Source organism: Nipponia nippon, unplaced genomic scaffold (genome assembly GCF_047370975.1).
Source record: "Nipponia nippon isolate SJK-2023a ecotype South Korea unplaced genomic scaffold, ASM4737097v1 scaffold_3, whole genome shotgun sequence".
In the NCBI taxonomy this organism is placed as follows: Eukaryota; Metazoa; Chordata; class Aves; order Pelecaniformes; family Threskiornithidae; genus Nipponia; species Nipponia nippon.
The window spans coordinates 124,952,812-124,968,887 of NW_028262347.1; positions in this window are offsets into that span (position 1 = coordinate 124,952,812).

Below are 16,076 nucleotides of genomic sequence, written 5' to 3' on the forward strand. Positions count from 1 at the left end.
AGAAACGCAACGCTGGAAAAAATATCAGCATGGGGCAACACCATCCTGCAGCACGCAGCCAAAGGGGATGAATGCCCAGCAATGTCCCCCCACCGCCAGACAGCCGAGGCAGCGGCGTGCCTGGATGACAGATGCTGCCGAAGCCATCCCACAGGCTGCATTTAGTGCCCTCGGTGCCACTCGACGCTGAGATGGCTGCAGGGGGTACCAAAAAATTAGATTGGCAGGATGTGAAAGGAGTCAACTTTTTTGTTTAATGCCATCAATTTGTGATGGAGGAGACAGGTATTAGCTCGGGGACCGCCGTGGTCCCTGCTAGCCATTAGTTTCCTCGCAGCTGCACAAGGTTCGGGATTATGAATCTGCCAGGTCCGACCATCCATCAGCCCCGACCGGTCCCTGAGCCAGCACCACCGCCTCGGCGACCGCCCCGTGCCCGACGGCTGGCGGGGAGCGCGGATGCGCTCCCCGCCAGCCGTCGGGCACGGGGCGGTCGCCGAAGCGGAGCGGGGACCCCATGGCGATGGGGAGCTTCCCTTCTCCCAGCTGTCAAACAGGAAATCTTGAAAAGTTGACTGGAGAGTTATGGAATTACCTGTGGAAACATATTGCGGAGGGTCACGCCGGAGGGTCGATTTGTCAGGCGGCGGTGTCAGGGTCCTCACATCCACAACTGTAATTTGTTTTCTTAACACTTTTTTTTTTCCTTTTCCAGGATATGTAGCTGCAGAGGCCTAAGCTTATAAATTTCCAACTTCACACATGTTCATTGTTTAGTTTCCTTTTTTTTTTTTTTTTTTTCTTTTTCCCAGGGTCTGGTTTCATGCGTACAGTATTTTTTACTAATGTGATAACTTTGGGAACTCAGATACCATACATCACAGGCGGCAGTGTCAGAAGATTAGCAAACAGCATCCTTTGTAAAAGTGTGATTTATCTGTCCTCCCTCTGTCCCGTCCTCGCCCCCCTCTCCCTCCACATCTACAGCAAAACAAGGTTGGTTTACAAAAGCGTGCTTTATGGAAGGATCTTATATTGCAGGTTTTAACAGCAACCTTAAGATGGTATTAAAATATTGCACAGCATCTCAGATGGCAGTACTGTTTCAACCACGTTGCCATAATTAATCCAGAATAACAAATACCGCAACAAACCAGAACAGAACTAACAAGTAAATAAATTCTTCCATGCAATAACAAAGCAGCAATGCTATCGTCTCTCCCAGACGGACCAAATCCTGGGGTGAGTTCTGCGATGTGCTGGTGTTGCTGCAGTGCTGTCCTCACCACGTCACGGCCGGAGGGAAGATGGAGGAAAGGACTGATGGAAACAGTTTCTGGTTTTGATTCATGTTAAATTTTATTTTTTTATTAGTGGATATGTCATTTTGTTGTTTTCAAACATGATCATTTTATTTTTTTATTAGCAGATATGTCATTTTTTTTGTTTTCAAATATGATCATCTGACGATTATGCGAAGCATTAGGACAACAATAACAGTTTTAGCTGAAAACGGGACCAAAGTCACTGAAGAATTTTGTAGAGTATCTTATTTAATTACAGATTTCATCCTGCAACAGAGAACTTTCATATAGAGCAAAGCCCTCTGTAGCACCTTCTTTCCCTAACGTCTATATTCTCTCATTTTCAGCTCTCACCTTCTATTTCTGAGCACTAATGCCCATTAATATCCAGAAAGTGTCAGTTGTATCCAAAGTTTCAGTCTACTAAATCAGTGAAAAATATATTGGATTTAATATGTTTGGCTTAGGAAATTTGTTTTGCCTGCTGCAGCCTACTGCAGCTTGCTCTGAGCTTACCGCTGTTTGAATTAGAGGGTGCCGGCTCATGTGCAGCTCAGACATTGGCCCATAAGACCGTGAAGCATAGCTGATTTTTGGAGAAACTACTAAGTAGTTTCTATAGTGATAATGATGTACTATGTGCACCTATTGGGAATATATAAAATTAGAGAGAATTTCTGTTTGCTTTGGTCCTCTTTCTAGAATAATTACAGTAACTGCCATTCATTCCCATTCTGTTACCCTGATTATTCTAGAATAACCTGGTTATTAAGGTTTAGTCGCATTTAAGAACATACTGCAAAGTGACAACTTGTCATGTTGGTATTATCAATACTTTAAAATTTCCATATTAGTGACCCAATTTTCTCAAGATTCCTGAGTGCTTAATTTGGTGGGGAGAAGGAAGGAGGGAAGTAAATGAGGCCTCTTGCTTTTCTCTATTCAAAGTAACCTTAATTTTCTGTTCCCGAATAGAAAGCTTTCCCTTAGCGACTAAAAAAAGAGTCGAAACTATTACGTCTTACAACCCTAAACACATTCTCAGGTTGGAAATCCTTCTGCTTCCATAGCATGCAGTGGGTAACACTTTTTAAGGTTTCCCCCTGCCAGTGGCAGAAGTGCCATTGCTAAATTCAGGGAATTATGGAAACAAGAAGTGCTGAGTGGCCAACTCCAAATCCACTTCCCAGAATAGCACTTCGCAGCCTTAAAAAGCCACCATGTTTAATGGAACATATTACCTTAAATAGCACTTTCCCTCTGAGGCAAGATATCCTCCACAGGGCAGGTGTACAACAGTAGGTATTTTCACTGTTATTTGAAATTTCCTTTGCTATGAGAAATTTCTCCTCTGAAAGGACTGAAGTTTAACCAAATGAAGCACAGAAAAAGCTCCGTGCTGGTGAAGGTGCATATAAAGCTGTCCAGAAGCACACTTAGCTGACGTACTGACAGATTGTGCAATTTTGCTGTGGTAATTACTCAATGGTTCAGCAAATGGTAACTAAATACTTTGGAAATCAAAATGTCTAATTGCAGACGCACATATGGTATATCCCCATCCATTCCACAGAAGGTAATGTAACAAGCACACCCAAACCTTCCCTTAATTCCCCCAGCTCAGAAGCCACCAATGACACAAACCAGTTGTAATTTGGAAGAGTATTTGGGGAAACAAAATATAAATAAAAGAGCCTTTGGAAAGCATGGTATGCTACAGGCAAAGCTGGGTTACAAAAGCAAGATTAAGCTAATTTTGTCAATAAGGAGAAAAAGGTTAATGTTGTAGCATTGCTACTCTAGTGTTTATATAGAAACCTCTTTACTGCCACAGATGGGCCAAAATTGTTGAATATTTGGTCTTTATAGGCGGCGCAAAGAGGTGGATGCAGACACACAAGGTTCATAACACAGATAATGTCTGTGCTACACCGTGATGGAGGAGCACTGGGCAGCAGCTCACCCATGTCATATCAGCCAGCTCCCGTGATGCCGGGGGGACACGTTCCCCAGGCCCTCCGGAGGGTATCAAATCCCGGTGGCTGAGCAGGAGAGCAGGGAAAGGGCCTGGCCCACCTTCCCCCCACCCCAGCCCAACCTGCCTCCCACCAACTGCACACTAAAGGAGAAGCCAGACAAGAAAAGGAGAGGGCAGAACTTTGTCCAAGAGCATTGCTCAGGGCAAACGATGGCGGCAGATGATGCTCTGGGGTAGAGGACAGCAAATCAGGCCCTTGCATCCCCTTAAAGCCAGAAATGTGGGACACCATGCTTAAACTGGGATGTAAGATGAAGTCCTTTGTCCCTTTTTGCCTCTGATGACGAGTTCAAAGTCAGGCAACCCAAAAGAAATGCAAAAGGGTGAAGCCCCTTGTGCGGGCTAAATGAACATTTTCCAATGTTTCTTTTAGAAGTACTTAATCTGAAAAATTACTAAAATCTGACCTCTGTATATATCTGTCCGTCCAACCGTTCTATTGCTCCACCACCAGGTTTTAAGGTCTTAAGACTTCCACAGCTTGAGAGAAAATTTATCCCTCTCCATACCTACCATTGTGCTACTCCACATCATGCAGCTTCCACATCTCCTTTAATTTCCAAAGAGAGGAGAGGTTATCTCAGTGCATCAGAGCTCAGCCACACACATGCACCACGCATCAGCCGTTCAGGTATACTGCTTTGGGCCAGCTCTTTATAAAGTCAGAAGCAGGCAAAACCCTACTACTTATTTCAAGTAACACGTTAATTTACAAATGTTCAGATAGCTTTAATGCAGGAGGACTAAATGGAATTAATTGTTAATTAGGGTTCCTGAACCTTCTTCAGCCCCTTTTTCTAAAAACGATAGTTACATGTTCTACATTTTGTAATAACTAGGCTGAAAACCTGCATTACTTACCTCTCTTCTTCTCAGAAGCAACCCAACCCCCCGTTATTGTGAATCTCCCTGGGATTAGGAGTTCTTCTTTTTATTTCTTGCTATTAATGTTTAGAAACTATGAGGTTGTATGATTAATGCAGGTAGTGTGACTTTGATATAGGACAAAGTAGCTTTAATTGTATGATATACATTATTTTTAAAACAACTACATTGTCTTCATCTTGCATAATTATCTCTTTGTTGCTGTTAATCAGGATTTCCCAAAGTGGCTCACAATAAAAAGCATTAAGGTTTATGTCAGCAGATCCAAATCTGGAATCAAATCTATCTGTACCATCAGGTGCCCATTAGGCCAGTGGAATTGCACATTAAAGACACTCAGACAATACAGACGGTTTTCTCTTGCAGTAACAGGGAGAAAGGAGAAATTGGAGCTCTTGGGCACTGAAAACATGCATAGGAAAAGACAGTTCCTGCCCAGGCCATTACAGGCAAGTGAACAGAGGGAAAAAAGATGAAATATTCACCGACTGATGGTTTTGACCAGTGCCCTAGCAAATTTTCAGAATACCCTGCCAGCATGAAAATATCCTCAAGATTTTTCTCACTCAAATTTTAGACACAACACTGTTCTCTGTGAAATTTGGAAATGAAGAAGTCAGTCACCACTGCACAAAAGGGGCTTCCAGGGGGGCAGCTGCTGCTGGTTGTGTGATGTGTCTCATGCCAGCATGGGGACAAGAGTGGCCACTGCCGCACTTCCACTTGTGAGAGATGGGATGAGTATGAAGCAGAGAGGTCCCAGCCAGGGGCAGAGCCAAGGCCAAGGGATGCAGAAAACCACCAAATCATTGGGGCTGCCTGAGAAACTACTGCTCTGGTGCCACTGAGCAGGGCTTGGCCGTTGCTCCAGGCCAAGACCCATTTCCTAGAGGAAGAATGAACAACTGGACACAGACGTCCACGTGGACACAGCTGGGGTTGGTGTGCAGGGCGTGAGCATAAAGCTCACCAACTATAGAAGTTTAAATGGCTTTATGGCAAAATGTTTTCTGTGTATGCTACCGGCTCCACTGACCATCTTCATGATGGAGCTAGGTGGGAATTTTTTCCAAGAAGCATATTTGGGCTTTCCTTTCTCTCCCGTTCTTCCCCCACCTTTTCCTTCTTTCTTCCTTTCTTTCTCTTTATTTCTTCTTAAGAAAAGATAAAAAGATAAAAAGAATGACCATGCAATCTGCACACCATGCCAACTGCCTCTCCAATGCCCACCTAGTCTGCCTGTTGCTTTTGTGAGAAACACTGTTAATGGGGTGTAAGGAGAATCCAAGTGACCATCTCCATCCCTTGAGCCATATGAGCCCCCTGCAAATGCTGGCTGTGTTTCTCTTAGAGTGAACAGGAGGAGGAACGGAGGAAGTGCTGGCCTTTGTCCTTCTGCAGATGTTCTGCAGACCCAAAGGCCACGCGAGGAACGTGTGAAGCATGCAGTGAGGCAGGGCAAGGGCACGACACAGCAGGGCTAAGACAAGACGAAGAGCTTTTAAAAAAGCAGGAAGGCACATCAGGCCAAAGGAGAAAATGAGCTTGGAGCAGTGAAGTAAGAATGATAATACCAAGCACTTATGTTCAAAGCACTGTACAAATATTAACTAATTAATCCTCAAAGCCCGCTCTGGAGTAGATAAGCAAGTGTTATTATCCCCTTCTTGACGGGGAATCTGAGGCAGCAAGGTTAAGTGTCACGTCCAAGGCTATAGAGAAAGGCTTCAGAAGATGTTTTTAAGGGCATAAACACTCCAAACCCAGTCCCGTGCTTACACCAGGAGTTGAAGCCATGCTGGCAGTCAGTTAACAGCAGGCAACAAAGAGAAAGGGACTGAAGAGGAGCCACCATCTTGGAGAAAGCCTAAACACTTCTGCAATCACCTTATAACACAATTTTCACTCTTAGCTCTCACAGTCCGGAGCAGCCTTTTAACTTGGCCAAAGCTGATCTGGTAAAAGACCAGGAGGAAAAGAGTCAGATGTTGCCTGGGATCACATTTGGTGGCTCCCATCCGCCACCTCGCCTTGCTGTCACCTTGAGCGTGTTCAGTTCCTCCTGCAATACTGTGAAAGCAATGGTTGTGGTTAGCTTAAAGATAAACTGGGAAGGAAAATGAATAAATAAATAAAGTTGAGTTGATAACAAATTAAGAAAGAGGCTAACTCTGACTTGTCCATGATGCCTTAAAAGAGGGAGCTCCACCACCTAGGGAAGCATAGGAGCTGTGTTTCCTATGAAATTCCAACCATCTTGTGCAGGTTTCCCAGCAGAAAATCAGTTCTTGAGTGTTTTCCATCTGAAGCAAAAGAGGAAGAAGGGGTCTTTCTGGAACCTGACCCAGAAATTAAGTAACAATGGATCAAGGAACTCCAGTTTGACCCATTCCCCCCGAAACAGGCTCAAGCTGGAAATGTTTCAGGTTTTGGCCAATCTCTCAAAAGTAATGAAGATTTAGAAAATGTGTATATAAAAAGGAGATTAGGAATATGCAGCCAGGAAAACACTTTTCTTACAAAAAAAATTTATAGGTCAAAAGTGTTTACTGTTCACAATATGGATTAGAGTGGGATTTCAGTGTATTCTGGAGGGAGCTGGGGGGAGGGAGCAAGAAAAGGAATTGTCTATGGTCTGTATTTGTTTCTCCAGTTCCTGTACTGACAGCAAAGGACCTTTGATTGCAAGATGAATTGTGGAGCAGGAGTTGCGGCTCTGTTTTTGGACATCAGTATTTTCACTAGCGCTTTTGACTTCAGGGAGCCCTTTCAGAGACGAGAATAGTGAGGTGGATGTAGAGCTCCCAGAAACAATAACAGGAACATTTGCCAATTAATCTATCACACACTGTAGCACAATTTACCTTTTACCCTTCCAATTCTGAAGAGTTACTATACAATTCAAATATCAAATTGTTACTGGATACAGCAAAAATGAGAGGATGCGGGGGTAAAAAAGGGACACATCAATAACAGGACAATGCTTCTAATTTCCTGTACAGCTTGTTATACGTGACCTCGTCAGTAAATCTGGTCGCTATTTTCCCAATACTCCTTTTAAATACCCATTTGCAAAACGCCTTCTCAGACAGTCTCACCCACGCTCGTTGGGATGCCCTGGGAAGCAGCAGAAGCACTGGGACTGGATGTGCCCTGCTCCCCCCAGGCCCCCTCGCTCCCCCGTGCTCTGGGTCCCCCCTGCCACACACCCAGGCCAGGCACCACGTGCCTTCCTCTGTGCCCACCTTCCAACAGCACCAAAAGCCTTTTTGGTAGAAGAATTAGGATGGAAAGTCTTCTAAGTTATTGTTTAACCCTATCATTCATTTTCCTTAGCATTCATAAACATGGGCAAAAAGAGAGATGCGTTTCCAGGTTTAACGAGCCATTTATAACTAATTACTGAAGCTTATTAAGTACAGCTTTGGCTTAGGCATTTTATCCCTACCTTTTCTCTACAGTATTCACCAAAATTTGGCTTCCTAAGAGGAACTAATTGAATTTCATGGTTTACACATTACTTGCACACTCTTTTTAATCCCCAGCTCTAGTTTTTCTTTTACAGATTGTCCCGGAAGAAAGCCAAAACATTAACTTTGTATTCATTGTATAAATAAGGGTATTTTTAAAAATTCTATCTACAGGCACACACGCACACTAGGTTGGAGCCTTTTCTAATTCTTCAGTGCACTGGTGCAACTCCATTAAATCAGCAGCCACACGCAAGTATGGAAATTAATGTAAGATCTTCTATGGGTGATTATGGACAAACAGAATCAGATCAGCCAGATATTTGCAAGCTTTCTGGGAAATTGGCTTCCACCTAAAGATTCGGCTTGTTCTTTTTTATAGCAAATTTTGGATGAATTAACTGTTCAGTGGACTTTGGAAAACTTTCCTCCTCCAACTCCTTCTCTATGATCTCCTCAAAGAAGTTGACAGGTCCAGCCAATGTCTTTGTAGCTGGAGACAGCATCTCCTCCCAACTGCTGGGGGGAGTCCTGAGTCCAGTGATGTCAAAGAGAATTTGTCTTTAATATCAGGAGAATCAATGTTGCACCTTAAACTTGTGTTCCTGTAAGTACTTTCTTAACATCTGGTTTAGCACCTTGTATTGTCCAGGCAAAACCCCACCCAAGCAAGGGGACCAAGAAGTGGTGTAATATAACAGCTATCTACATTAAATGTGAATATTTGTATATCGTGAAGCATGCAGCTTGTTCTTGCAAGTGTATTTTTAAGGCATGGGGAGGGAAGGCACAAGCTGCAGTCCAGCTATTTGAAGGAGAAGCAGCACAAGAAGAATGTTCCAAGCAAATTTTTAGTAAATGTGTGTGCAATGAAGTGATTCCAGCCCAAGGCATTTTTAGCAAGTCACAGCAGCGTGCTGCTTGATCTTTACCACAACATTTCCTACAGAAACAGTGTGAGGGAGCTTGCCCAGACTTTCCAGAGGGGCTGGGGAATGGAGACGACCTACTGAAAAGTTCAAGTAACAATCTCCAACACAACTGGAAACTTTTCCAGTGATCTTCCTCTCTTTTGTTAACTGCATCTTAAAGACTAGAAAAGGGTCTCCAAATGTTATGAATGACATTAAAAAACCATCTAGAGTTCACATTATTAGAAGTCTTAAGGAGAAAAATGGTAAAAGAAACAACCCTCTCTTCAGGGATAACACAACTTGCTATGACTCAAACTGCAAAATCGTATTATAGAATTAAATTCCACTAACAACAATATATTTGTTGTTGGGTTGTTGGTTTTTTTTCCACAAAGACAGCCTGTGGGCTGGTGTTGTGCAAATCAGCTTTCCCAGTGCAAAAGAAAGCCAATCACCACAGCCACTACTGGCAGAAAAAAATAGTCTCAGAAATTTTTTAACAAGTACAAAATAACATTTTTTTTCTATCCAGCCCTGTCTGAATAGCTGAGATGCACCACAATTCAAAAATAAATTTCAAAGCAAACAAACAAAGCTGAAGCAGCTACTCAGGCCTGGGGAAAATGAGCACTTCCAGTTAGATCTTGGCAAACGTGGAAGCAACAGAAGCTGAAGTCTCGAAGGAGGGAGTCTCAGGTTACTGCAGAGCTGGGGCACTCCTACCAATCCCACCTCCAGTCAGAGACTTACATGGGATTTAGGTGCATGGGGCTTGTATTTGCCATCTGCACATGGGTGAATTGTATCCAGAGTGACTGCCAAAACAAATAAATGGGAAAAAAAGAGAAAAAAATACTCCACTGCTTTCAATTCTCTGAATGCTATGACTCTTCCAAGGATAGGAGGTACCATATTTCCTGGGGGAATAAACTTTTCAAGCACATGGTGTCCTGGTGTCTCCTTTGCAGACAGAACTCGCTATCTTTGATAATTCTGCTCCTGATTCTGTTGTTTTAATCTGACTGTCATTTTACACCCTGCTGAGCAGGGAAAGAGAGAAAAGCTGGAGAGTAAAAACTGATCAACTTTAAGTTTGCTTTCCATGCATGTGTTATAATAAACAATAATGTGTGCAAAGAACACACTGCTAAAATTGGGTCCTGTGTTACAAATTTGATTCTCCAAGAATTTTTCTAAGGTTACTTTAAATAATATACTTGAAAAACACATAATCCAACTCATTTTATTTTTAATACTATATTATACTCTGATATGTCATGAAAGTTGCAAATAAAATAATATACTTTCCTTTGCACTTACAGTCTTAAGCTAAATTAAACTATCAACTTTAATTAATTATAAAACAACTCATTGCTCTCACTGCCTGATATGTTTGGGACAGGCAATAATGATTTTGCCTAATCTTCTCACTCAATATCAATTCCATCTCTGGAGAAAAAACAAGGTGTGTGCACTGAAAAGTATTGCCGAGAAGCAGAAAGAAACGTTCCTTGAAATATTTTAAGTGTTCTCTAGAGCTAAGAAGATTTGAGACACAGCAAAGGGAACAGTTTAGCCAAAACCCTGCCTTCCACATAGATAATTCACCCCAAAAGTGCATAGCAAGAAAACATGGTTGTAATTAATGGGGTTTGTGAATGGGATTTGGTGGGGAGGGTAGCAGCCTGTGCGATGTTGAGCTCTACATTTTTGCTCTACAGATCCCCACCTCCAAGTGTGAAAAGTGCATAATAGAAGAATAAAACTTTGTTAAATATGCCCTTAGGCAGTAGCACAAGGTTTACTGAGTGGCTTAATCATTCTTATTCCAAAGAGCAGCTGAGTTGGAGAGGAGAGGTCAACGTTGGAGAGTCCGAGCAACGCATGGCCATGCCCCTTCACGACAGGGTTTACGTTCACCACACGGCTGTCTGTACTGGTTGATCTGCAAGGAAAGGATGCACAGAAATATTACAGTGACACTCAGCCATGCCAGCACTGTTGTTGCTGTCCAGGTTTCAGAAGCAGAGGTGTGGGCATGGGGGCTGCAAGGCTTGTTTGGAGGTCCTTTGCTGAAGGAGGGCAACCCCCCACCCTAAGTCACCCAGGAGTATTTAAAAAACTAAAACTCATTACAATTTTCCCCTGTGGCTCCTGAGAGCATTGAAAGTCCCACCACACTGTTGAAACACTGACCAAGAGCCAGCCCCGGTGATCATGAACAACCTGGATCCTTTCCTTCATGCTGCATGGTCAGGCATGGAGCAGGGATGTTGCAAGAGGATTTCTATTTTGCTGCAGGCAAGATGTATTCAAACTATACTCATAGTTTTCCCCGCTTGCCCAAAATCAGCCACAAACACAGTTTTTCCTGTCTCACACAGGGTCATTTAGAGGCAGTTTCTATGGTCCCGTTAAGGACCGTCCATATGTTTGACGGTCTCCTGGTGCTGGAGACACCGAAGGTGAGGTACCATTCCTGGCCTTACTTGGCTACATCACTAGCTGAAAGAAGTATGAACTTGATAGTCAGCAACAACACCAAAGCCAGTAATTCTTGATAAAAAACATATTTTATGAATTCAAATGCTGTAACAAATTAATATAATGACACACTGCCAGGTGCTGGCGAGCATCCCCTTGCAAGGCTTTGTTGCTTACCACGCGCTCGGCAGCCAAGGGATGGGGCTCTGCTCATCCAAGACATGGACAGTTTGGTTGATCCCAGAAGACATAGGACTAGAAAACTTCTCTGCTCTGTTTTCTTCTTTTTCAACTTCCATCTTTGTATAGTTACAGAACCAAAATGAAATAAAATGGTAAAAGAAGCCAATAAAAAGGCAACTTTGCTCCCTGATGACAAGAGGCCAGAAAGTGCTGCCCATTCAGACCTCTCTTCTCTGCTCCTGTAGGACAAGACAGCCTTAATCATTGCCTTAGAAAGGATAAAATGGACACCAAAGCTCTTCCTAGAGGTAGGAAACAAAGTAGAGCAGAAACCTTAGAAAAGCATTGTTTTCACTGTTTTAAACCCACTATATTCAAAATACTTTTTTTTTTTTTAAAAAAAGCAGCAAAATATTCTGATATAATTTCTTCTGTCCCTAAGAATAAGCAATGAAATGAAAAACCAAACCCCAAACCAAACAAAAGAAACAAAAAAATCAAGCTGAGCTTAATTGCTGCTTTGTATCCAAGTCGTAAAGAAACACAGAGAAGGGTATTAGGAAGAGGAGAGCCCGTTCAGGAACAGCGTGAGGCCGCAGCCTTCTTCCCCCTCCTTCCCCCCACCCTCCCCTGAACCAAGGTGTAAGACATGATCTCAATTTTGTAGCAATGAAAGAGGAAAGGCTTTTTTTAAAATAGCTTTGTAGCACTTAGGGATTGCTGATACCAATATCCTACTATAAACCTCTGCCACGTCCCCCCCTTCACTGAGGCAACCTTTCATTAATTTAGAAAGTATGAGCTCATTAAGCAATTCTGTTCCAAAGTTTCTGTAGTTGAAAAGCCAGTGAATTTCCCCAGGTTCTCAAAACCTTTTTCAAAAAAAGCCAAGTTACTCTACATTCCTCTTTAAACAAATAAGGTTAGCTACCCTTTTGCCATTCACAATTCAACATTCACACTAAATTAATTTTTCCAAAAGTAATTCAAATAAAAGCTTTGCTGCTGCTACCCTTTTCAGAGCTACAAGATTGAATAAGGCATCTGAATAAAATTGTGTATTACAGCCTTCTTTAATATTTAAGCATGACATTCATTGATTTGTTTCTTGTTTTCCGCAAACCTTGACAACATGATAAAATAAATCATAAGAAGAAAATATAGTGGTAACATCTTTTATGGACTTCACATAGTCATCAATCTCAAGCTGTGAGTGAATTATCAGTGCAGCAAAAAGATCTATGTTTTAAGAGCTCCAATAGCATACTAGCTAGAGGTTTTTCACAAGCAAACTCAAGGCGAGTGACTGATAAGCATCATTATTGTTTTCTGAGAGTCTAGTTTATAGTGTGTTGTGGAGGTGTTGGCATATATGTTTCAGAAGGAAAGGTTTGATCAATTCTAAGTAGACATCTACTAACATATAAAAAATATAACAAGGGTTCCTGCTGAGCAGTATTAAAGTACCTATTGCACCATGTCAGCATGACAGGCCCCATGTAGTGTTTTTGATTATATTTAATATAGAATTAACCTTTCTTAATGTAACATATTGTGCATGCAATGCGAGTGAAAAATATTTATTTTGTCCAAAACAAATATCATCCTTATTTAGTTTTTAAGAAATACTTCTTTATTTTCAATTTATAAAACTTCCCATCATAAAATCGTCAGAGCTCCAAACTGACAGGAAGGAATAAAAGCTTTTTTTTCCCTGCAGTTTGTAAGCTATAGAGAGAGGAAGCCATTCAGGGCATCGGGAGCAGCCTGGAACAACAACCGTGGGGCAGCGACCGGGGAAGGGAGGACTGCGGGTAGCACCGCTTTGTAAACCAGTAATTCAGCACAATGCAAGGAGAGATCCCGTCGGCAATACCAGAAAAACACAAAACCCCACGCTGCTGCACAGTGCTGGCAGTTTCGGAGGTCAGCGCGGCGATGGGGAGGTGCGTACCCAGAAAGCGGGATCCTTCTGTGCAGGAAATAGTAGGACTGAGGGGACGGTCTGCAATAATCAGAGGCTGTGAAGAGAAATGTGGAAATAGCGAATTAATTCAATGGGATAAGCCAGCTCACTTGCAGGAGCTGACACTGCTGCATAATGAGGTTATGTAAAGGTATCATCGTTTTGCTGTGAAAAATGCCACTCCTGAAAGTAACTCTTTCAACAGACTTACAAATGTTTTATATCTGGTAAATGGGCTAATGAAAGCTTTAGGTTTAGAAAGCAGTAGCCTAGGGATTGTAAGAGTAAATATTAAGATGTTTTCTGACAAGCTGAATATATGTGGTTTCCCACAAAATCCCACAGTGCTTTGCACTCCATAAATATCACTCCTCTTCCCTCACAACTTTTACTATATGAAATATGATGCCGCGGTCCACTAAAACATAGCTGTACTTTCATTGGGCTTGAATCTCCGGCACACATTTATTTACATAGGTTGAACACTATTCATCACCCTTGTAATTAATGCAGTCAATCGTGAGGGTGTGAAGTATTTCCTTTGCCATCCCCTGGTGAAGCAGGACACTGTACTTCTCACAGAAACGACCATTGCAATCTCCTCCATTAAAAAAAAAAATCTTTTTGAGGCCTTTGTACTTTTCTGTTGATCATAGCTAGCCAAATTCCTTGGGTCAAATCTTCAAACAAATTTACAGGGCAATATAAGAGAGAATTCGTGGCCAGATTCGGTCAGGCAGGGATGCTCTGAATTATTTATATTCCAGGGTGAAATTTGTGTCACTTTAGAGCCCAGCCCTGCAGACTTTAGCTGGGCAATGCTATGGACGGGAAGAGGAGACACATTGATTTTCTCCATGAGATTAAAGACTGGGGAAGAACTGTAAAAAAAGGTAAGTATTACTTACACCCATTTTCTTCTTTTATTAAAGAAACAGCCTAAAATTTAAGCTTGAAGCAGTGCTCTGGCGAGGTCTCCTAAGGTTATCAGAGCGAGGCCTGATCAGTAGCAAAATTCAGAATCTCAAATGACGTCCAAGCTCTGCAAAATGCTTAACTTGGTAAGTAGGGAGATTTTCTTGTAAATTCAATTTTTCTTGTAATTCAATACTGCACCAGAGGTCTCACTTGATGGAAAAGAGGCTCTGTGCTCCTGGAGTGTTTTACAAATATGTAAATATTATACCTAAGCTGCCCCTGTTAATTAAATATGGCACTTTACACAGGCATATTGTTTCCAGTCTCAATGTTCTGGCTTAAATCCATCATCAGTAATTATGTTCTGTCTTTTTAAATTCTTTGTTGGTTTAATTAGTTAAATTATTCTACTTCACTTCCTGTCCCAAACTGCCACGCAGTGCTGGTGACCTGTCTCTGTGGCTCCTGCGTTTTGTCCACTCGTAGCGGTAACGGCATCATCATTCATCTGGGGAGAGGTGATAACTCCGCCAGTGATGCCATGGCTCCCAAGTCCTCTTCCTGGGTTGTCACCATTTACTGAACAAGTCATAGCAGCGTATCGTTACATGTTTTACATGTTTTTCAAGGTAATTTTATATCATCTGTGTTTTCCTCAAATGTCTATAATTCATAATGAACATAATTCATAGTGTTAAACCTGGAAAATACTCTGTTCCCAACCCTCATCATACCTACTTTAGACAAAGCAACTAATGACCTGACAGAAGTAAGCAAAAAGATCATTGAAACCCTCAGGCTATGCAAAAGAAACATAAGAAATTAATACCTGTTAAATCCAAAAATGCTTAACCAAAAGAGCACGCTCGAGGCACTGGACAGTTCAGAAGATCCAGGTCTGCTAACCTGAGAGCTCAAAATGATTAACTTCCAGTTATTTGGAAATTAAATTAAAATGGGTCAGCCGTCTTGGTCCAGGTCTTAGGAACACGCAACAGCACCGCAGACGAGACAAACTCTGTTAAACTCCAAGAAGGGTCCTACTATTAATGAAGATAAAGTAGGGACAAGGTAGGAAGGGAGTGAGCTGCAGTTTAATATACTTATCCTATGAATATTTCTATAAAATCTGTTCAAGTTTTTTAGTAAAACATAGTATTGAATAGAAATGGAATATTTATTTTCAATACCAGCTTTTAGCTACCAAGATTCTATTAAAATTATACTGAAGAAAAAAATTAAAGATATGTATCTTGCTAATAAAAATGCACTTTTTTGATAGATGTTGCAGAAGCAGAACCTCCTGTAAATTAGGTCACTTCTACAGTAAACCATCTTCTGAACTCCTTTGTGAGAATTATGTAGGAAACAGGTTTTCTTTTCAAATCTTAATATAAAACTTGGAAAAAGAACAAGTATTCTGCCTTATTCACATTCATAAAAAAATCATAATGTAGCATCAATATTCACTTAATAAAGAGACCATTTACACTGCCGGTCTACTGTTCTTTTGTTTGCCGGGGTTGATTTTTTTTTTTTTAATCATATGGAAGAGTCAGTGCAGCAACATCTGTGACTTGTCAGTCATTTAATTAACCAAAGAAAAGCTAGCTATTCATTTTATTTCTGTATATGTTAATGCTAAAAACTAATAGAAAACAGCCAGTAAATTGTCCTCTGCATATATTGGACACAGCAACAATTACTCTGGCAGAGAAGATATAATAAAAGAGGAAATTTTAATAGTATTCTTATTCTATTTATTCTCAGGGGCTTCTGTTTCAAGGTACTGTAGAAATTAACAATTATTTCTTTTCATTGTTTTTGATGATCTTTTTCTATTATGGCCCTATCCAGCTTAAAATAAAATATAATTTGAACTTTCATTTTTGTATTAAATTCTATGGCATCTTG